This window comes from Carcharhinus amblyrhynchos, chromosome 21 (assembly GCF_965287045.1).
Source record: "Carcharhinus amblyrhynchos chromosome 21, sCarAmb.v2.hapA, whole genome shotgun sequence".
Classification (NCBI taxonomy): Eukaryota; Metazoa; Chordata; class Chondrichthyes; order Carcharhiniformes; family Carcharhinidae; genus Carcharhinus; species Carcharhinus amblyrhynchos.
This window is the reverse complement of record NC_137344.1, coordinates 13,355,622-13,380,138: the sequence shown is the minus strand read 5'-3', so window position 1 is coordinate 13,380,138 and position 24,517 is coordinate 13,355,622. Positions and strand designations below refer to the sequence as shown.

Below are 24,517 nucleotides of genomic sequence, written 5' to 3'. Positions count from 1 at the left end.
CCTACCTTTCAGTTTAACTCCTAATTCCCTAAATTCAACTTGTAGGACCTCATCCCCTTTTTTACCTATATTGTTAGTGCCTATATGCACCACGACAGCTGGCTGTTCACCCTCCCCCTCCAGAATGCCCTGTAGCAGCTCCAAGATAATCCTTGATCCTTACACCAGGGAGGCAACCTACCACCTTGGAGCCTCGTTTGCATCCACAGGAATACCTGTCCATTCCCCTTACAACTAAATCCCCTATCACTATAGCTTTGCCACTCTTTTTCCTACCCTACTATGTAGCAGAGACTGCCATGGGGTCATCAACCTGCCTGCTGCCACCCTCCCCTAGTAAGCCATCTCTCCCAACAGTATCCAAAATACTGTATCTGTTTTGGAGAAAGGTGACCACAGGGGACCCCTGCACTTACTCCTCTTCCTCTGGTGGTCATCCAGTCCCTATCTCCTTCAGTTATTTTTATCTGTGGTGCGACCAACTCACTGAATGTGCTATCCATGACTTCCTCAGTCTCGTGGATGCTCCAAAGTGAATCCACCTGCAGCTCCAGAGCCGTCAAATGGCCTAAAAGAAGTTGCAGTTAGACACACTTCCTGCATGTGAAGGAGTCAGGGACATCAGAAGTGTCCCTGAATTCCCACATGCACGACAAGAGCACAACACGAGTCTCGGATCTCCTGTCTTAAGTTAGAACAAAGAGAATTACAGCATAGGAATAAGCCCTTCACCTCTCCAAACCTACACCGACCATGCTGCCCGACTGAACTAAAGCCCCTTACCCTAGCAGGGACCATATTCCTCTATTCCCATTATATTCATGTATTTGTCAAGACACCCCTTAAAAGTCACTATCGTATCTGCTTCCACTACTTCCCTGGCGGAGAGTTCCAGGCACCCAGCACCATCTGTGTAAAAAAAACTTGCCTCGTACATCTCCTTTAAACCTTGCCTCTCGCACTTCAAACCTATGCCCCCTATTAATTGACTCTTCCACCCTGGGGAAAACCTTCTGACGATCCACTCTGTCCATGCCCCTCACAATCTTGTAGACTATCAGGTCGCCCCTCAACCTCCGTTGTTCCGATGAGAACAAACCACGTTTCTCCAACCTCTCCTAATAGCTAATGCCCTCCATGCCAGACGACATCCTGGCTCACTAGGAAGCTTTTAACAAACAAAGTTTAAGAACACAGTTAGAATATAATAAAAATAATTAATATATTCTTTACCAATTACAAGGCTTAAACTTGACACAGTATAATCTTTAATGGCTGGCTACCTATATTGTTCCAAGTCAGACATCATCCCACAGACATACATCCTCCTTTAGACTAATTTAGTGCAAAAACAAGAACATTCACATGATGATAGATCTTCAGCTTTTTAACACCTACTGTGAATTAATCATTTGAATGTTGGATCGAATTTCTGAGGCTCTCCAGTCCTGGAACTTTCAGAAGAACTCTGGAGCAAGAAAGGCAGACAGAAAGAGAGAGATACTGCCTTCTTTTACCAGTTCCTGGCAGCAACTGAGAAACAAAACCTAAAAACTGGAATGTTCTGTGGAACAAACCCATCCCCAGGCATATCACTTGACCTGTCCATCAACCTCAATCAAGCTCCACTCAGTAATGCCAGGGGATACATTAAAACCACAGAATACTGCATTAGTGCAGATTATAATTGACATTGCTTCTGTTATACCGCCTCAATAACTATACAGGACACCAGCTATAGATAACACAATACTGAGAAATTCCAGGTCTTGCTAGACACATCCTACAGAAAAACATGATTAAAGTGCATTTCTTAAAGACACATTATCATCATAATATGAGCCCTATGAATACCTATCACTTATATCTCTGAATCTTAACAATGTAATTATTGTATTTTAACAGTGTACGAATGGATTTCCCTCTCAAATTATTTTTTAAACACAAGAACCACCCGTCAATAAAATATCTGTACATGTTTTTACCATTTATATAGATGATCTGGAGGAGGGAACCGAGTGTAGAGTGTCGAAATTTGCTGATGACACCAAGATTGGGGGAACGGCAAATTGTGCGGAGGGTGTGGAGAGTCTACAGAAGGATCTAGATAGGCTGGGCGAATGGGCCAGGAAATGGCAAATGGAATTTAATGTTGGCAAGTGTGAGGTGGTCCGCTTTGGTAGGAAGAATGGTAGGAAGGACTATTACTTACGGGGCGAAAAACTGCAGCAGGCGACAGTGCAGAGGGACCTCAGGGTCCTTGTGCATGAGTCGCAAAAACCCAGCTTGCAGGTGCAGCAGGTGGTCAGGAAGGCGAATGGGATGCTGGCCTTCATAGCGAAGGGGATTGAATATAAATGTAGGGAGGTCTTGCTGCAGCTGTATAGGGCATTGGTGAGGCCGCAGCTGGAGTACTGTGTGCAGTTTTGGGTGCCGCACCTGCGCAAAGATATTTTGGCCTTGGAGGGAGTGCAGAGGAGGTTTACTAGGCTGATACCGGAGTTGAGGGGGTTGAGCTATGAGGAGAGGCTGAATAAACTAGGCTTGTACTCGTTAGAGTTTAGAAGAATGAGGGGAGATCTCATTGAGACGTATAAGATGATGAATGGGATGGATAGGATAGAGGTGGAAAGACTCTTCCCGCTCAAAAAAGACAGTAGGACTAGGGGGCACAGCCTCAAGATAAAAGGGGGGTGGTTTAGAACGGAGTTGAGGAGGAACTTCTTCACTCAAAGGGTGGTGAATCTCTGGAATTCTCTGCCCGTTGAAGTGGTGGAGGCTGCCTCACTAAATATTTTTAAGACGCGGGTTGATGGGTTTTTGATAGGAGAGGGGATTAAGGGTTATGGGGAGAGGGCGGGAAAGTGGAACTGAGCAGCGACAGATCAGCCATGATCTTATTGAATGGCGGGGCAGGCTCGAAGGGCTGGATGATCTACTCCTGCTCCTATTTCTTATGTTCTTATGTTTTTCATTTTCTGCGTCAGATTGTAGCACAGCTGACTAACATAAAAGTTTCTTTAACATTTGTGACTAAGTTCAAAGCAATGAAAGAAAATATCAGTTTTTGATTTTCTCATGATAATGCAAAATGTCTCTCTTCCAGTGCATCTAATAATTTCTTGGAGCAAGCATCTCTTGTAGTAAAACAGTTTGACAATTGGTGACTTTCATTCACCCATTTAGTTTTGAATTTTATTTATGCTAGCAAGGTCAATTGTTAACCTTTTTTTCATTGACACCCTTCCTTGAATGAACATTTCCCCAAAGAGAACAATTATCCACATAGCATCTTATGGCCAAACTTTTATCAGATCGCCCCTTGTATTGAGCCTGGACATCAATTGCTATTAGTGCCAGTGTTTCAGCAGCTAACGTTTCAATTTGGCTTGATCTCCATTTATCATTCTTTCCACCTAGGATAGGCAATGGCCTATTCGTAATGTCACTTTGAGTAATCCAGAGGCCCAGACTAAGGGTCTGAGTGTTTTGAGTTTGAATTCCACCATGTCAGTTAGTGGAATTTAAATTCAGTAATAAATCTGGAACTGGCTGCTAATCTTGGTAGTAGTAAGCATGACATCATTGTTAATAGTCTGAAAAGCCTATTTGGTACACTGATTTCCATTAGGGAAGAAAATCGTCCTGAAATTATCTGTTCTGGCCTTCATGTGCCTCTTGTCCCACTTCAATGTCGTTGACTCTTAAATGCTGTTTGAAATTGCCTCGCAAGTCACTCAGTTGTATCAAACTGCTACAAAGTTTGTGTGGACCTACTTCTGACACTCATAAATAAATTTTAAAAACTTAATTTTTTGAGTGATAAATGAAAAGAGATGGTAGACTGCTACTCATGGCCAATGTCATAAGAACATAACATAGAACATAAGAACATAAGAAATAGGAGCAGGGGTAGGCCATCTAGCCCTTCGAGCCTGCCCCGCCATTCAATAAGATCATGGCTGATCTGTCGTGGCTCAGTTCCACATTCCCTCCTTCTGCAGACTCTCCACCCACTCTGCGCAATTTGCCATTCCACCAATCTTGGTGTCATCAGCAAATTTCGACACCATACACTCGGTTCCCTCCTCCAGATCATCTATATAAATGGTAAATAGCTGAGGCCCCAGCACCGACCCCTGGGGCACTCCACTAGTCACCAACCGCCAATCTGAATAGCACCCATTAACCCCCACTCTCTGCCTCCTATTTGACAACCAATCCTCCTATCCACGCTAACACCCTACCCCCAACTCCATGCCCCCTTACCTTCTGCAATAACCTCTTGTGAGGTACCTTGTCAAACGCCTTCTGAAAATCAAGAAAGACCACATCCACCGGCTCTCCTCTATCCACCGCCCTAGACACATCCTCATAGAACTCCAATAAATTTGTCAGACACGACTTCCCCTTAACGAAACCGTGCTGCGTCTGCTCTATCAAGCAATTCCCCTCAAGATGCCTCGCTATTTCCTCCTTGATGACGGATTCTAACATTTTACCTACAACAGACGTTAAACTAACCGGCCTATAATTCCCTGCCTTTTGCCTGCCACCCTTCTTAAACAACGGTGTAACATTAGCTGTATTCCAATCTTCCGGTACTTCCCCGGAATCCAGCAACGTTTGGAAAATAACCACCAAGGCATCCACTATCACCTCCGCCATTTCTTTCAGAACCCTCGGATGCATTCCATCCGGTCCTGGTGACTTGTCCACAGTCGGTCCCTCCAGTCTGTCGAGCACCGCCTCTCTAGTAACAATAATGTCATTGAGACCCTCCAGTCCTACCACCTTTCCATCGCTAACACCCGGCAAATTATTCATGTCTTCCTCCATGAAGACCGAAACAAAAAAGTTATTCAAGAGCGGAGGAAGGGGGGTGGGGAGCGGATGCCTCAGCCTCTCATTCTGCATAACAGGTTTGAGGTTCTTGCTTCCAGTCTGGACGAGAACGAGGGAGGCGAGGTTGGTGAGCACACTGCATACAGTACAGTGATGCAGCAGGACATAGGCAAAGAGAAGGTGAAAAGGAATGTAGTAGTAATTGGGGATAGTGGGGTTAAGGGTATTGACACTGTCCTTTGTCACAATGACAAAGTGCACAGAAGGGTGTGTTGTCTGCCTGGTGCTCGGGTCCAGGATGTCGCATCTGGGCTGCAGAGGAGCCTGGAGTGGGAGGGTGAGAATCCGGTCGTTGTGGTACATGTGGGTGCCAACGACGTAGGCAGAATGCGAACTGAGGATCTGGGGAGGGAGTATGAAAAGCTGGGAATGGAATTAAAAAGTAGAACCGACAAGGTGGTTATCTCTGGGCTACTGCCTGAACCGAGTGCAGACGGGTGTAAGGTTGATAAGATTAAGGAAGTGAATGGGTGGCTCAGGGATTGGTGTGGGAGGAACGGGTTTGAATTTATGGGGCATTGGCATCAGTATTGGGGTAGGTGGGACCTGTTCGGGGGGGGATGGGGTTGGTCTGAACCATGCTGGGACCAGAGTCCTGGCGAATCGTGTAAATAGGACTGTAGGCAGGGCTTTAAACTAATTGGGGGGGGGGAGGGTGTGAGGGTAGGTGACATTACGGGGTCTAAAGTTAAGGAGAGGGTACAGGTAAGGGAAGAGGCCGAGGATGTCCCAATAATAAAGGGAGTAGGGGGCGTGAGTATGGTTGGTGGCGTTCTGGCAAATAGGGTCCAGGTGAAGGCTGGGATGAAGGCACTTTATCTGAATGCACGAAGCATTCGGAATAAAGTGGATGAGCTGGTGGCGCAGATCAGCACAAATGGATATGATCTGGTGGCTGCAAGGTGACAGGGACTGGGAGCTGAATGTCCAGGGGTATCAAGTGTTTAGGAAGGATAGGCGGGAGGAAAAAGGGGGGTGCGTAGCTCTGCTGATTAAGGATAGCATCAGGGTGGTAGCAAGGGATGATATAGGAACCAAAGAGCAGAACATGGAATCGTTGTGGGTGGAGATTAGGAACAGCAAAGGGAGGAAGACGCTGGTGGGTGTCGTCTATAGGCCCCCGAATAATGATCTGGAGGTGGGGCGGGCTGTTAACGCGCAAATATGTGCGGCGTGCAGGAATGGAACGGCGATAATTATGGGGGATTTCAATCTACATATTGATTGGTCGACCCATGTTGGACGTGGTGGGCTCGAGGAGGAGTTCTTGGAATGCTGCTGGGATAGCTTCCTTGAACAGTGTGTGTTGGAGCCGACGAGGGAGCGAGCTATCTTGGATCTGGTGTTATGTAATGAGGCGGGTAGAATTAGGGACCTTGCGGTGAAGGATCCTCTTGGGGAGAGTGATCATTGTATGGTGGAGTTTCTGGTGCAGATGGAGGAGGAGAAAGTGGGTTCCTGGACACGCGTCCTTTGTTTGAGCAGAGGGGAGTACGGTAGGATGAGAGAAGAATTGGCGAATGTTGACTGGGGGAGCGCGTTGGAAGGTAGGTCTGCTGAGGAGCAGTGGAGGATCTTTAAGGAGATCTTTCTTGGTGCTCAGCAGAAATTTATTCCGATGGTTAAAAAGGACCGTAGGAGGAGAGGTAATAAGCCGTGGATAACGAAGGAGGTGAAGGAAAGTGTTAAATTAAAAGCGGAGGCGTTTAGAGTAGCTAAGAGTAGTGGGCGAGAAGAGGATTGGGAGAGGTTTAAATGTCAACAAAGATTGACAAAGAAGTTGATAAAGAAGGGTAGGAGAAACTATGAAGCTGGGCTAGCGCTTAATATAAAAAAGGATAGCAAGAGTTTTTATAAATATATAAAAAGGAAGAGGCTGGCTAGGGTGAACGTTGGACCCTTAGAGGATGAGAGGGGGGACCTAGTGGTAGGGGATGGGGAAATGGCTGAGGCCTCAGAGATGCTTCTGTGGTGTCAGTGTGTTGGGGGCGGCACACTGGTTAGCACAGCTGCCTTACAGCTCCAGGGACCTGGGTTCAATTCCCAGATTGGGTTACTATCTGTGTGGAGTTTGCACATTCTCCCCGTGTCAGCATGGGTTTCCTCCAGATTCTCTGGTTTCCTCCCACATTCCAAAGATGTGCAGGTTAGGTTGATTGGTCATGTTAAATTGCTCGTTAGTGTCCCAGGATATGTAGTTTAGAGGGATTAGCAGGGCAAATAAGTGGGGTTAAACAAAGAACAACCCAGCATGGGAAACAGGCCCTTCAGCCCAACGAGCCCGCGCCGCCCCTTCAACAAAGCATTTTCCTACACCTACCCTGCCCCGTGTGTATGTGAATGGAACCCCTAAATGTAGCCAGATTCAGGGGAGAATAGTGTCAATTTGGTACACCAATCAGCCTAAGAGCACATCTTTGGGGTGTGGGAGGAAACCGGAGCACCCGGAGGAAACCCACGCAACCACAGGGAGAATGCGCAAACTCCCACAGACACAGGCCCAAATCCATGTATCTGCACAGCTAGCAGTGATAGTCACTGAGCTGTTGTGGTGCCCATCTGCTGGTCCAGGATTAAGCATACACAACGACACGAAGTACTAGGCCACTCTCGGAACCTCCAAGAACAGCCCACGCTCGACCCACCGTGTGCATGCCCCTCGTCTGACAACAAGGTGGACCGACACCTGTGGATTAAAAAAGACAAAACATTAATATGTAATACTACATTTCCGGTGTCGTCCCGAGGCTCTGACCCTATTTAATACCGTCTATTATAACCCTCCATCCCTGTTTCACTCGTGTCTAAGTAAACCTTAAACAAGTCCAATGTGCCTGCCTCCACCACCTTACTTGGTAGCGCGTTCCATACCCCCACGATCCTCTGCATGAAAAACCTTCCTCTCGTATCCAAATTATACTTCTCCCCCCTCACCCTTAGATCGTGACCCCTCATCATTGTCCCCAATCTAGGGAAAAGCCTACCACTGTTGACTCTATTCCCTTCATTATTTTATACACCTCTATCAGATCTCCCCTTAATCTCCGTCTTTCTAAGGAGAAGAGCCCCAGTTTCTCCAACCTTTTCTCGTAACTCAGTCCTTCCATGCCAGGCAACATCCTGGTAAACCTCCTTTGCACCCTCTCCAGGGTCTCCACGTCCTCCCGGTAGTAAGGTGACCAGAACTGGACACCGTACTCCAAATGCGGCCTAACCAACGTTCTGTACAACTGAAGCATTAGATGGCAGCTCTTATACTCTATACCCCTTCCTATAAAGGCTAGCATTCCGTAAGCTTTCTTCACAACCTTCTCTACCTATGTTGACACCTTCAGAGACTTGTGCACCTGCACTCCCAGGTCCCTCTGCATTTCTATACTCTTAATCGGTCTACCTTTTATCACGTAACTCCTCCCAGCATTATTCCTTCCAAAATGCATCACCTTGCATTTGTCAGGATTAAATTCCATCTGCCATCTATCTGCCCAATATACCAACCTATCTATATCCTGCTGTGTCACCTGACAGTCCTCCTCAGTATCTGCCAATCCTGCCATCTTGGTGTCATCCACAAACTTGCTGATCACACCACGTACGCCCTCTTCCAAGTCGTTTATATATACTACAAAGAGGAGAGGTCCCAGTACTGAGCCCTGCGGCACACCACTGGTGACTGACCTCCAGCCAGAAAAGGACCCTTCCATGACTACTCTCTGTGTCCTATTGCCCAGCCAGTTTTCAATCCACCTAGCTACCTGTCCTTGTATCCCATGTGCCTTAACCTTTTCTACCAGCCTACCGTGAGGGACTTTGTCAAACGCCTTACTGAAATCCATATAGATGACATCAACGGCTCGCCCATTGTCAACAGTTTTTGTCACCTCCTCAAAGAATTCTACCAGATTCGTAAGGCAAGACCTCCCCCGAACAAAGCCATGTTACGGGTTACGGGGATAGGGCCTGGGTGGGATTGTTGTCAGCGCAGGCTTGATGAGTTAAATGGCCTCCTTCTGCACTGTGGACCAGCCATTGGACCAGTCAAACAACAGCCGGAGAGCCTTATTCATTGAATCATAATTTACTGTTGTGCGTGCTGCACAGTCTGTTTTTAACCCTTGTACGGTGGACAAATAACTTCAAGTAGACGTCTTGTTAGTATAACCAGTATTTATTTAAGACACACAATCAATAAATCAGCCAACCAACAGTAAGTTATCTTACAGAAAACACTCGAGTTCAAGTCCAATTCAAGACCTTGACTTAACTTTGCATGACAGGAAAGTACCCAAGCAGATATTGACCTTTATCTGTGCATAGTCTGGCACTCTGGCTCTGGTCTTCCTTCCTTCTTGGGTATGGTGGCTCTTCTCGTGCTGACAATGGTCACCGTTGTTGTAGCTCATTCATGGGGTCAGAGAGAGAAAGAGATTCTTGGTTGTGCAGCACCGTTTATACCCCATTGGGTTTCACGCCCCTTTTGGCCATTGCCAATCAATCGATCAGGACTTGATTATCCTGATCGATCAAGTCCAATTGGGTACTGCCACACCAGTCTCTGGCTGTGTCCCCAGTGGCCATGTCTGCAGGTGCTGGGGGCACGTAGAGTACACACCTCTCTCTCAAATAAGGGGTTATGGTGCCCCTATGTCTGGTAAACAACCCAGTTTGACCAGAAAGTCTCTTTTGTCCTGGAGATGACCCATATCCTGTATATTCACTCGTCTGGATTGCAGCCTGTTTATCTCTGTCTTTTAGGCTGCAGCCTGTCACTTTAGTTCTTGCCCAATTGTCCCAGAGTGCTTTACAAATCACCATTTTAGATGGCCCATTTGGCCACAGTCCCTCTTTGATCCTGAACACGAAGCATGATGGATTACAATTCAGGACCAGTATCAGTCAGGAATTCCCCAGTCACCCAACAGACAAGTAAGGCCCAGGCATTGGCATGCACAGTAAAAATACATTCCTACAATATATGCCAAAGCTACAGACAGCAATACTCTTCAAATACAAACAACCACATATTCTAAACACCAGAGTCCAGAGTATTGCCTATGAGCCTCCCTTCTTTCTCCACTGCGTATGATAAAGTGCTGTTGTGCCCTATCCAGATGTCCTCATGAATAGTCCCTATATTCTCCACTTCAAAGACCCTCAGTCCGACCCGGTCGCCAGTGATTACGGGGAGCCCTAATATCATTCCCACGCTTTCCCTGGAGTCCGTTTGCAGTCGCCGTTGAACCAGACTTTGATTAACTGTCACATGTGGCAGCCAGATAATCAGAGATTCTTGTACCTTGCGTTGGTCTGTACTGTAGACTGAATTTCATCATTTGGAGCACCTTAGATTCCTTCATTCAGAATTTTCGTTCACCAGTTGCCCAACAGAGACTCACCTTCTGAATCATCGTCTCATGGGGCATCATCATTGTCTCGTCACCTGGTTTCCATACCCATGTCTGTTCGTTGGACTGCACTGTGGGGTCTTCGTTTGAATCAGGGTTCAGGGGTCCTTCATCCTTGTGTTCCAGTCTAATTAATCTATGTGTCTGGTCCTTTACCCATGTGAAGGATGCAGCATTGGTGTCCCCATCAAAATAACCTGGTGTTGTTTAGTCAGGGCTTCACTGTTGGGTCTGGGGCTGTTAAGGCTTATGTTTATGGGAGAATCCATAATGCTACGAGGCCAATATCTAGTGAGTCACGCCAGTCCGCTAGAGTGTGCAAGTCTCCTGTTATGTCTGAGTTGATCAGTACCCTTAGGGGCACTTCAGGTGTGGACGAGGGTCTGGCTGTAGTGTGGTAGGGATAATGGCCTGGTCTGAATCTGAAAATGGATGATAAGGTGGCCGAAGAAATATATTTCCTGGGTGAGGCCATTTTGGTCGCCTAGTGTCATCCTTCCCTATCTCTAACGAGAGATGTGGAAGTGATTACTCTGAATCCCGTAAGTTTTCAGTTGATTGACGTGGAACCAACCAGTTTTCTGTTAACGATTAGGACTTTATACACTGAGGGGCTTATTTTGTCAGCGATGGTGTGCGGACCTGCATATGTCGGGGACAAGAAAGAACTGGGGTTGTAGAGGTCATTACCTGCTAGCCAACTATATACTCTACCGAGTGTACTCTTTTATCAAAATATACCTTGATCTGTTGCTTTTTAACACCTCATCGGACAGCTGCGGCTAACTGGGCTGCTTTAATGTTTTTGGTTATCTGCTGGACGGCTTTCTTGTGGGTGAGTGCTGTGATAGCAGGCTCAGTTAAGTCACACCACAATAAATATTCAGCTCTCTTCATAGATTGGCCAGTCGTTAATATGGCGGGGGCGGGGGGGGGGGGGCAGTGAACCCAGTAGAACTGGAACCAGTATTACGTATCAGCATGAGGGCAAAGGGAAGCACTGTATCCCATGTTGTATTGTTTTGCTGCACTGTCTTTCTAATAATCCCCTTTAGCGTTCGGTTCATACGCTCTATAATTTCACTGGATTGTGGATGGTAGGCGATATGGAATTTCTGCTTGATACTAAACATAGCCATAACATTCTGCATCACCTGCCCGGTGAAATGTGTCCTTTGGTCGGACTTTATGCTGCAGGGAAGACCCCATTGTGTAAACACCTGCTGGTCTAATGTCTTTGCGGTGGCCTTAGCTGTGTTGGAACTAGTGGGGAACGCCTCGACCCATTTGGTAAAAGTGTCTATTATTACCAGGGGGGACGTATTTAAATCCATTCCTACATGGCATCTATGGGCCAATATAATCAATTAGGAGATTTGTCCAGGGGCCTTCTACTGAGCGTGTGTGTCTTAGCTCCGCTTTTCTGGCATACTTGTCGAGGTTGTTCTGGGCACAAATTAAACAATTGTTGATATAATGGGCAATGTCATTGTGCAGTTTGGACCACCAACGTAATTCGTTTAACTGCTCAATTGTTGTCTCTATGCCCTGATGGCCATGTCTGTCATGGTACTGGTAGATGAGCTGATTCCTGTCCTGGGTAGGGACTGCATATGTGCTTGCCTTTAATATCAAACCATCCTGAATCTGTATTTTAACCTTCCATTTCTCATATGGGGCTGGGTAGATTGTGTCTAAAATTTGTTTTAGACAACTGTCAGTGCGCTGTGCCTGGATCAGGTCAGCTATATTAGTTTGGTAAATGGTCACAGCGTTTACTTGCCCTCCTACAGATGGCTACCAAAACTGTCCCATACGAGCACCGGCTTTGGCTAGTGCATTAGCCTTACGGTCATCAGGTGGGGAAGTCCTATGGTGGCTTCTAACCTTAATAATCCCATATGTGCACCCTTAAGTGGCCTGCAGAATGTGTTTTAATGAGGAGGCTGATGGTAGGGGCTTTCCATCCACAGATACAAAGCCTTTGCTTCCCATAACAGTGGGAACTCAGTCAGGCTGTTGCACACATGCACACTATCGGAGTATATGTTGGCAGAGGTCAGAAATAGGCCTGGGTGGTTCACTATGCATGTGACTGCTGCTAGTTCGGCAACTTGAGCACTCAAATGGCTGGGGTAGTTTGAGAGCGACTTCTAATAGTGGCTGTCACTGTTGATTTTCCATATAAATGGCACATCCTGTGATTCTGGTCCCATTCTCTATGGTGGATAAACCATCTACATAAATTCTCATGGCTGACTCTGTCCGATGGGTGGCTGCCTGTTTTGTCTCTGATCATCTCTCCTGTTGTTTCGAGATAAACGGACCTGTGGGGTCCTTTGTGGATATAACTTGACACTAATGTGGATCTCCCCCATAATTTAAATTATCTGCCAGGAACATGGGCACTTTGGTTTGCTTTACAGTGATGTCCCTACCCTGCAGTAGTAGTGTCCAACAGGTAGTACAGACCTGGCTTATTGAGCTGCCTTTAAGGTGGCCATCCAGCAGAAGCTGGGTTGGGGTGTGTTCCGTGAGGATGGTTATTGGGTTCAGTCTAGTGATATAGCGAAATGCTGCACGGCCCAAAATACCGCAAGCAGGTGTCGTTCACACCCCGAGAAGCCTTGTTTGACTGGGCCTAATACTTGTGAGGCATAGGCTGGGCCTGGTCTACCATATTTTTCTGGTAATAATGCTGCTGAAAGTGTGTGGTCGGTGGCTGCAACTTCTAAGGCATATAGTAGATCTGGGTCAGGGACTAGTAAGGCTGTCGCCTTGGCGAGGGCATGCTTTAAATCGGATACTGCGGCTGTGTGCTGCACTGTCCACTTCCAGGTTATGTTTTTCTTTAGCAATTCGGAAAGTGGGGCTACCTTGGTGCGATGCCGTCTAAATGGTTCCGACAGTGGAAGGTGCATAATGTTCAATCTCCCTCTTCCCATGGGTAATACTGTACCTTGGTATATAACCTTGAGTTACACAATTTGGGTCTTTTTTGGGTTGACTTTGCAGCCTAATGAGTGGAGCAGTGCGAGTAATTCATCCAGCAATGTTACATGTTCCTCTTTGGTGTTAGTCTGCAGCAATAAATCATCTACGTATTGGACCAAGCACTTGGGGCGGGAAAACTTTTCTAGTCCAATATCTAGTCGCCTTTGAAAGATGGATGGGGAATTATGGAAACCCTGTGGTAGGCAAGTGCAAGTGTATTGCTGTCCTTGGGAGGTAAAGACAAACTTGTCCAGGCAAGACCGATTTAAAGGGATGGACTAGAAGCCATTACTAATATCTAGTACCATGAAAAACTTTGCCTGGGCTCCCTGACACATCATGGTGACGGGGCTTGTGGCTACTGTGGGGGCTGGGAATGGGGTAACTTTATTTAATTCCCGGTAGTCGATCGTTAACCTCCATGATCCATCTACCTTCTTCACGGGCCATATTGGCGCATTATTTGTGGAAGCCATCATCTCAACACCCCCTGTTGTAATAGACTATCAATTATTTTGGCCACCTCTCCTTCTGCCTGTTTGGGGAAATCGTATTGTCTCTGTGGTTTTGGATCCAGCCCTTCAATTAACATCTCCCCAGGTATCTGACCACAATCATGTTTATGCCGTGCAAACACTCCATTGTTTCTTTAAAGCACCTCTCTGGTGGCTGGATCACTGCTAATCGTTAATGGATCAAACCAGAATTCCCTATTGTGCTAATCCTATTAGCATATGTTTGGACTGGAATGATTGATGGCGCTCTGCTAATCGTAGCCAGCTGCCAAATGCATCAATTAGCTGGATTGAGTGAAAGATTACATTTATTCGTATAATCGTACTGCAAAGATGTGTTCAGCATTTGGGAGAAGGTCAACTAACATTACCAGATGGCTACACACCATGTTACCTAGGCCGACCTGTACAGGGGCGGTAATGCGTCCCTCCTGCATGTGTCCTGTGAGTCCTCTGAGTGCAGTTGTGCCTGTAGTTGGCCAAGGGATGTCTGTTTTTAATTTTGATACATTTTTGGATAGTGAGCCTCTGGTATCCCAATGGAATTCTACGAGGTGGCCTCTTACCTTGCCATTATCTAGGGTTCTCCCTACTCTATCCCACCTGATACTACAGATCCAGGTTGGGGAGGCCAGGCATCATCAATCTAGAGTTCCATAGGCAGGGACAGTTGGATACAGTGATGGCCTCATGCTTACGATATGCATGGAGTGACCGGGACCTTCCATTAGTAGTGGCGGTTCTCTCTCGTACCTTTGAGCTGCCCCGACTGGTGGAGCTGGTGGTTCTGGTAGTCTAAGGGTGGTGGGGGTCTCCTACAATCTCGGGCGAAGTGTCCTGGCTGCCCGCAATTAAAACGTGTTCCTCTATCTCTCCCTGGGACTGCTTTGTAAGGTGGAGCTCTACCTCTCTGGTATTGGTGATCCCCTCTACCCTTGTTTCTCCATACTGGATCCTGGCTAGCCTTCATCAGAAGCATTCTCGCCTCCCTTTCTGACCATGACATTGGAGCTCCCGGAACGTCTTGTTCCCAGACTTGAGCTAGGCGTTGGAAAACCCATGCTTCATTGTGTTGGTCTCTGTGGGGTCAAAATTAGTGCAGGCTTTCTTGCCTTCCTCTGTGGTATGCAAGACTAATGTCCTAGCCCATTTGGATGAATCAGTCTTATTTAACCTAGCCCGATCTAATTCCCCATATACTCCTATGAAGTGGATCCACAAACGACTGGCAAAGGCAGTCAGGTGAACCCCTTTCCTCTGTCTACATTTAATTAACCCATCTACATGATCCACTTTATTAAATCCTACTGCGGTCAATATCGCTTCCTTAATTCCGTTTAAGGTTCCTTCCACGACATTTTGAAGGGCTGGCAGGGCAGGCCATTCAGACTTGCTTAAGCACATGACTATCAGCTTCACTTCCCTTTCACCTAGCCCATGCATTATCTTCTGCTGCCTGACACCCTCAAAGAAACTGTGTGAATCAGCCGATGGCTCAAAGGTTGTGATTTTATTTGCAATTTCAGCCAATTGTGCCACCATAAATGGGGCCATGTATGTAACAGCTGGGTTCTTAGACTGTCCTCCCCGACGTTCAGTCGTCACTGGGTGCATCGATACTGGAGGTGAATCAGGGGGTATGACCTCCTCTGGGAAAGATGGTGATGGATCCCATCTCTCAGCTCGCATAACGTAAAGCTTAGCATTCTTTTTTAACTCCCTGCAGTCTGCATCCTCTATCTCCTCTTCCTGTACAGTCCCAAAGGGAAACATAAATCCGTTCTGAACTGATAATAAGGATTCCAGCCGTGAAATTTCTCGCTGGCATTTGGAGTGGTCAGCAGTTGCCTTTCTCTGTTCTTTACTGGCTTGATGTAGCACCTTTATTGCCGCCTGCAGATCAGTGCACTTGGCTTCCAATCGTGCTACTGCCTGCTCGGCTTCACCTTTAGCCAAGACAGCATGGTGGGTGTCTTGGTAGGCTCTCTTATACTGGGTTTGAAAATTGCCCAAATGTAATAAATTTGCCTGGTTGGTTCTCCTTAATTCATCTACCTCTCTGTCCTTTTTGACTGTTAACTTCTCTATCCTCTCCTGCTCTTGTTCTTTTAGTTTCCTACTCTCCTTAACCCTTTCAGTGCTTATTTGTTCTATCCTCTCCTACTGCTGTTCCCTTAGTTTCTTAATCTTTTTTTCCTTTTTCTGCTGTGCCCGCTTTGATTCCTCCAGTGCCTTACGAACTGTGTTTAATTCTTTTTTCTGTTCCTAGCAGCTGTCCTAAGCAGCACACAGTGGCAATTTCTTTCTCACTTTTGCCTGCCCATTTTCCTTGAACTTTCCTTAGATCATCCCAATACTTCTGCCCTAGGGATCCTGGCCCATCTCAATATTGGCACAAGATTTTGCCCATAGGGGCCACCCTTGCTTCTTCTTAATAAATTCCCTGATCTTTGTTTCTCATATGGGACATTTCTCTGTCTCTGTGCTGTTTCCTGCCATTCTATATTCAACGACAAGGGATAGAGAGTTGATTGGACTGTGGGTATCACTTTGGGCTATGTTGCAGTCCTAATCCCTCTGGATTCTAATGCCAACCTACGGAGTTTACCCTATCCTCCTTGTTAGTAACAATACATGCGCAATAAACAATTTTCCGGAAACAGTTATTTGTCCAATAAGGAGTTTACACCTGTTGGCTCTGTGTTTTAAACAATCATTTAATATAGATTCTGCTGGATTTGATGTCAGAGCAACAAAGTTACTTCTTGTCGATGTCTCAGCAGAGTCGCCAATTGTTGTGCCTGCCACATAGTCTATTTTTAATCCTTATGTGGTGGACAAATAACTGCGAGTAGATGTCTTGTTAGTACAACCAATATTTATTTAAGACACACAGTCAGTACCAACCAACAATAAATTATCTTACAGAAAATACTGAAGTTCAAATCCAATACAAGACTTTGACTTAACTTTGCGTGACTGGCAAATGCCCAAGCAGATATTGGCCTTTATCTGTGCATTGGTCTCGGTTGTCCTCTGCATAGTCTGGTCCTTTGATCTGATCTGGCACTCTGGCTCTGATTTCCTTCCTTCTTGGGTGTGGTGTCTGTCCTTGTGCTGGTTGTCGCTGGCAGTGGTCACCGTTGTTATAGCTCGGTTGTGGGGTCAGAGAGAGAGAGAGATTCTTGGTTGTGCAGCACTCTTTATACCCTGTTGGGTTTCAAGACGTTTGGCCATTGCCAATCAATTGATTAGGACTTGATCATCCTGATCGATAAAGTCTAATCGGGTGCTGCCACACCAATCTCTGGGTGTGTCCCCAGTGGCTATATCTGGAGTGCCGGGGGCACGAGTACACACCTCCCTCCCAAATAAGGGGTTACGGCACCCCTATATCTGATAGACAATCCAGTTTGACCAGAAAGTCTCTATTGTCCTGGAGATGACCCATATCCTGTGTATTCACTCGTCTGGGTTGCAGCCTGTTTATCTCTGTCTTCTAGGCTGCAGTCTGTCATTTTAGTTCTTCCCCAATTGTCCCAGAGTGCTTTACAAATTGCCATTTTAGATGGCCCATTTGACCATATTACTCTTTCCCTGACACCACTATCCGATCTCACTGACTGACTTACCAAAGGTGGTTGCATACCTTCAAGAGGGATTTGCTGTGAGAGTTCTCAACATCAGCTCTGAACCCCATGAAATTTAATGGCATCAGGTCAAACATGGACAAGGAAAGCTTCTGTTGATTACCACCTGCAACCTCTTCCATTCTTCAGTTGATGAATCAGTACTCCTCCATGTTGAACACCACATTGAGGAAGCGCTAAGATGACAAGGCACAGAATATACTCTGGTGGGGACTTAAATGTAAAATGATTATTCACCATGCTGGCCATGTCTTAAAGGATATAGCTGCTAAACTGGGTCTGTGGCAGGTGGTAGAAGAACCAACAGGAGGGAAAAAGCTTCTTGAATCAGCCTCACCAATCTACCTGTTGTAGTTGCATCTGCCCTTGACAGTACTGGTAGGAGTGACCACTCAGTCCTATTGGAGATAAAGTCCCGTCTTCACACAGAGATTACCCTCTATCATATTGTTTGGACTACCACCATGCTTAGTGGTTTTTTTTATGTTTAAGGGGACTGTTACAGATTCCGTTCTATTCTGCAGGCACTCAATGTGCCTCAAAAACGTTTAGCTCGTATGCTCCCACAGTCCAAAGATATGCGGGTTTGCTGGATTGGCCATGCTAAATTGCCTCTTCTATCAGGGGGATTAGTAAATACATCTGGTTACAGGAATAGGGCATGGGTGGTATAGGCTTGATGGGCTGAATGGCCTCCTTCTACCTTGTAGCAATTCTATGATTCTGTGAAGTTGTCTTCTGAAACAATTAATGCACTTGGTTACAACTTTTCATCTTGTTTCCGCTATTGAAAACCTTTTTGATGCTCACTGCGCCGATCTCACTAAAAAAATTCTAAGTGCCAGACAAGGATGAAAATGGGAGAGAATCACACCCATTTTTTGGCGAGTTAAAATTCTGAGCAAAAACTGAAGCAAGTTTGCAGGGGGAAGGGTTCTGCCTAAGCTTGCCGGATAGCTGGCAGCTTACACAAGAGGGCACCATTGTGCATACCCAGATCTCTCTCTCTCTTCTGCGCAATAGAGAGCAAGCTGTCAGGCACCCAACCCTGCTATCGTTGGCCTCTTTCCCCCTCCTTGCACTATCGCTGGCCTCCCCTTCCCCCATGATGGCTCCCAACCCCTGGTCTGCTCGATCGCTACAGCCCCCAGGTTGGTCACTGGTTGCAGAGTGTGTGGAGTCTGCTCCCCCTACCCAGTCCTGGTTTGAGAGTATGCAGCATCTGCATCCCCCCCCCCCCCCCCCCCCCCACCGCAACTGACCCCCGTTTGATCAGAGCATCCCCTTCAGACCAGCCTCCTTGGCACTGTCTTGTTCTCAGTGGGCATTGCCAAGTGTGCCAGGCTGGCAGTTCAGAGTGCCCAATGGGCAGTGCCAAGATGCAGCGCTGACACTGACCAAGGGGCACAACCCCAGCCCCTCCTAGGGGGGCCTCAATGCCCTTGGTCCTTCTGGCTAGGCCATCACAACAGGTGCCTGCCTGTTGATGAGAACCATACTTCACTGTTGAGGATCTTCACCGGTGAGGCTGCTAAGTAAGCCTGGACGATTGTAATATTTAAATCCCAATTCACATAGATTTAAATATTGACATCAGCCTCGCACCCTTTTTGGGTATCCAGTACTGATGAGATCGCGATAAATGAGAAATCGGGCATGAACCCCTTTTTTTGCCTGTCTAGCAACCTTACCGGATCGTCCTGTCCATAGACTGGTGGGGCGAGAGCCCACACATTCATGTCTCTAGCTGTCTCTCTGCAGTGTCATAGAGTCATGGAGATTTACAGCATTGAAACAGGCCCTTTGGCCCAACTTTTCCATGCTGCCCTTTTTTACTGCTAAGCTAGTCCCAATTGCTCTGGTTTGGCCCATATCTCTCTATACCCATCTCACCCATGTAACTGTCTAAATGCTTTTTAAAAGACAAAATTGTACCCGCCTCTGCTACTACCTGTGGCAGCATAGTGGTTGCAGATTAACCCATTATAATTCTTTTGGGTGGGCCTGTCTGTGGCATACAGTGCAGAAAAGGCCTTTTGGCCCATTGAGTCTGCATCGACAGTATCTACCACTCAAGGCACACTAATCCCATTCTCCTGCACTTATCCCATATTCTTGAATAGTTATGATATAGCAAATACTCATCCAAATATTTATTGAAAGTTGTGAGGTCCCGGCCCCCACTACCTTCCTAGGCTGCGCAATCCAGATTCCCACTACCCTCTGAGTGAAAGAGTTTTTTTCTCAAACCCCCTCTGAATTTTCTGTTCCTTACCTTAAAACTATACCCTCTCATGATTGACCCCTCAACCAAGGGGAACAGCTGCTCCTTACTCACCCTGTCCATACTCCTCATATTCTTATACACCTCAATTATGTACCTGCTTAGCTTTCTCTGCTCTAAAGAAAACAATCCAACCTTATTTAATCTTTCTTTATGGCTCAGATGCCCTATCCCAGGCAACATCCTGGTGAGCCTCCTCTGTACCCCCTCTCACAACCTTCCTGTAACGAGGTGATCAGAACTTCACACATTACTCTAGCTATGGCCCAACCAACGCTCTGCACAGCTCCAATATTACCTTCATGCTCTTACACTTTATGCCGTGACTGATGAAAACAAGTGTCTCTTATGCCTTTTTAACTATTCTATTCATGTGCTCTACCGACTTCAGGGATCTGTGAATAATTACGCCAAGATTCATCTGTTTGTCTGAGATTCCCAGTATCCTACCTAATGTCCTAATGTAGGATGCTTTTGATTATTTGATTTGATTTATTATTGTCACTTTTATCAACATGCTTTGAAAAGTCTTGTTGCTTGCTTGTTATACAGACAAAGCATACTGTTCATAGAGAAGGAAACGAGATAGTGAAGAATATAATGTTACAGTCATAGCTAGGGTGTAGAGAAAAATCAACTAAATACAAGATAGGTCCATTCAAAACTCTTGACAGCAGCAGGGAAGAAGCTGTTCTTGATTCAGTTGGTACATGACTTCAGACTTTGGAACTTTTTCCTGACGGAAGAAGGTGGAAGAGAGAATGTCTGGAGTCCTTAATTATGCTGGCTGCTTTGCCGAGGCAATGGGAAGTGTAGTCAGAGTTAGTGGATGGGAGGCTGGTTTGCGTGATGGGTTGGGCTACATTCACGACCTTTTGTGGTTTCCTTGCAGTCCTTGCAGGAGCCATACTATACTGTGATACAGCTAGAAAGAATGCTTTCTATGATGCATCTGTAAAAGTTGGTGAGAGTTGTAGTTGATATGTCAAATTTCCTTAGTCTTCTGAAGAAGTAGAGGCTTTCTTAACTATAGTGTCGGCGTGGGGGACCAGGAAAGGTTGTTGGTGATCTGGACACCTAAAACTTGAAGCTCTCAATCCTTTCTATTTCGTCCCCACTGAAGTAGACAGGAGTATGATCTCCTTTATGTTTCCTGAAGTCGTTGACAATCTTCTTTGTTTTGTTGACATTGAAGAAGAGATTATTGTTGCCGCACCAGTTCACCAGATTCTCTATCTCATTCCTGTACTCTGTCTCGTCATTGTTTGAGATCTGACCCACTACAGTGGTGTCGTCAGCAATCTTGAAAATTGAGTTGGAGGGGAATTTGGCAACATGTCATCGGTGTATAGGAGCATATTAGGGGGCTGAGAACATTGAAGATTGGCAGTATTCTTTGGAGCTCAATTCAGCTGTCCTCTTTCAGTTATAGCATTCATTCTCTCACCACAGCCACTGTCGCCACTGGTTTTGCTATTTTAAAAATAAAACAAATGTTTTACAAGATTTGAATGTTGCTGGTTGGGCCAGCATTTATTACCTGTCCCTAACCATGCTTCATTTTAGAGGCCATTTGACAGTCAGTCACATGCTGTGGATCTGGAATCATATGTAGGTAATGACAACAAAGGATATCAGTCAACCCGATAGGTTTTTTGTTAACAATCAACAATGGTTTCGTGGTCATCGTTAGACTTTGAATTTCAGATTTTTTTATTGAAATCAAATTTCACTATTTCCAGGCAGGATTTGAACCCAGGTCCCTAGATCTTAATTACTAGTTCAGTGACAATAACACTGCGCCATTGGCTCGCCTGCCAGCCAGCCAGTCCAGATTATGGTTCCTCGTGCTTAAATTGTGCAACCTGTAGCTGAACTATCTAGAGCTAGTGCTGCTTGAGGTCAACTGCAGTATCCCCCACTGATAGTCAGCTGTTTTTCACCAACCATACTGTAGCTGTTGGTGTGACACAGCATAGGAATTGCAGGACAAGCAAAGGCATAAACAAGATGCAAGGGAAATGGACAAGATTGATTAATTGATGTTTAAATGCATAATGGAACAGTTCAATTAATAACTTTACTTGGGATCTTTATTTCGTTTTGTCTTTTACTTTAACACTGAGACCAAACTGACACTATGTAAGTCAGTGACAGAGGGAAGGTAAGGTGAATTATTTCTAAATGGGGATTAGTGTTGCATTTATTGTTATTCCAGTTGGATTTATTGTTCATGGACAGCCTGATCAAAAATTGGGTGAGTTGAGTGTCACCTGCCTTCCTATTCCTCATTCTCACCTTTTACCTCCACCTCTTGCTCCTTAGCTGCTTGCTGTGTAGCTGGTGGTCTGTGCTGTCATTATGACAAAGTTGTGCAGTACATAACACACCAGACCACCATGAGTCTTGTATGTCCTCTGCTGAGTCAAATCTCCTCCAAAATTGGGGTATTGTTTCATCACCCCAATGTGGCAGCACATACTTGTATGTGTAGTTTGTGCAGCAGAGTCATAAACCATTGTGTTGAAACGTAGCCCTCATCACAGAAATCACCCTCTGGTTTGGCTCAAATGGAGATGGCACAGCAGTCAGGAATGGAATAAAGACATCATAAATTCTGTCTGGATAACTGGATAACTCAAATCCCTTGCAATTACGATCCATCTCAGAGTTGACATGCAGCATCAGCAAAGCAATGGGCTTGCAATTTTCACCCAACTGTGCACCTTCTCCACCTGCTTCACTGATAAGAGAAAATTTAGTTGTCTTGAATTGCTGAGCCTCAATGATCCGATGCAACAATGGACAGAAAACTTGGAGATATTGCCAGTATCACCTGTTTCAACCTGGAAGTAGCTCGCGTGTGGTAACATTCTATTTCACAGCCACCCTTGCCCTGTTAGAAGGCTGAAGCTGAGATTGCAGCAACTCATAGTTTCAGTGATGGCATCCTTATTGAAATATTGATGTCCAGCACACTGGATAGGGTTCTTGGGACCCACTGAGGGTCAGGAATAGAGTGGCTGGAGTTCAAAAATACTGGTGCAGCTGGCATGTTGGATTCCTGACTTTGTTCCAGGTGCTGGCCACTTGGAGGCGTGTGCTTCAGGAGCCATCCTGAACAGATGCATTCAGCCAGTTACAGTTTGGACAGTTTTGTTAATGGTAAATAAACAAGGTTGACTGATGTTCCAGTTTCCTGATGCACCGGGACATCTACTGGCCAAGTGGGATGTGTATGCACTCTAGTGCCTCCTCTGATCTCTCCTTTCCAGCATTGTTGGCCTCACTGCCCTTCCTTTCCTTTTTTAGTAATTCCTGGGAAAGTACTTTTTACTCTCTCAATTATTCATTGTTTATGGCAACAATGTATTTCAAAAGCTGGAAGGCCTTAGATTGGGCTTCCAGCTTCAAGAGCTCACCTGCTGCCCTTAATTGGATAGTGAGCCTGTCTCTTTGCCAATTACCTCAACCAAAATCCAAGCAATTGATTTTGTTCTTCTCAGGCCAGTTTCAGGCAGAAACAGTCCTAGCTTGTGTTTTCTGCCCCCAAAGTCCATTGTTCCTAATTGACATTCAGGTAGGAGTATGGTTCTCAGTACATCTGGATGTATATGACCTCCTCTGGATATCTCGTCTTCTCCACCCACTTTCTGCAGCTTGTCTTGCTCTGTGTCATCTCTCCTCATTCTCCGTATCATGCATTCATCCAAGGAGAATACATGCTGTTGTGCCCAAATCAAGTGGTTTTTGTAGAATCCTTGGAGTCAGGACAAAGCAAGTGAAATGTAACCATCCCCCCCCACCCGCCTCCATCCGTTACTTTAGTAACTTTCAAGAATTCTTGAAAATACCACTATTGAGGTATTGATTGGGTAGATTCTCAGAGGCTTTTTCCCAGGGCTGAAATGGCTGCCATAAGAGGACACAGGTTTAGGGTGCTGGGGAATAGGTACAGAGGAGATGTCAGGGGTAAGTTTTTCACTCAGAGGGTGGTGGAATCGGCTGCCGGCAGTGGTGGTGGAGGTGGATTCTACAGGATCTTTTAAGAGACTTCTGGATGAGTGCGTGGGACTTAGTAAGATTGAGGGTTATAGGTAAGCTTAGTAGGTAGAGATATGTTCGGTGCAACTTGTGGGCCGAAGGGCCTGTTTGTGCTGTAGATTTTTTATGTTCTATGTTCTAACTGCAACTGGTAGAAATCATCAGCAACTAGTTTTAACATTGTTGATCATCCCTTTAAATAGCACTGATGTGGTGTCCTTCCTACTCCTGAATATGATTAGCTGTGTTTTTTCAAGATGTGGCATTAACTGGAGTGCTGAACTCTAAAATTGCAGCACTGGCATCAAATCAGAACATCATAATCTGCCAATTCTACATATTTCTGTGGACGACACTTGTCTGTACCCTAACCATCTCACCAAAAAGACATACGAAGTGGCTTCCACAAGAATTGTATATGTGCATGCCATTCCGAGCTAATATGATACTTATTGTGCTGAGAATCCCGTAATTAGGAACTGAAATGTGTGGCCTGTATGTCTCAGTGAGGATTCTTCAGTCTGGTTGGTTGAACAACAAAAAAAACAATGTTTAGTTCATGAGTTTTGGTTTCTTGAATATGATCGATAATAATATGGTCTGTAAAGTTAAAAGTGGATGCTATCTCAATGTTTGTCTTTCTGATTTTTATTCAGTGCAATTTATTATCAAAGTTTCTTCTTACAGTGCCTGAAATAAAGCTTGCAGCACCAATTCTGC

The 24,517-nt window shown here is 45.7% G+C and overlaps 1 protein-coding gene across 1 annotated transcript in view; it reads left to right on the top strand.

The window, feature by feature from the left end:
* Window positions 1–24,517, top strand: part of LOC145356565 (dynein axonemal heavy chain 17-like) — an 811,195-nt gene that overhangs the window by 153,984 nt on the left and 632,694 nt on the right. The window lies entirely within an intron of this gene.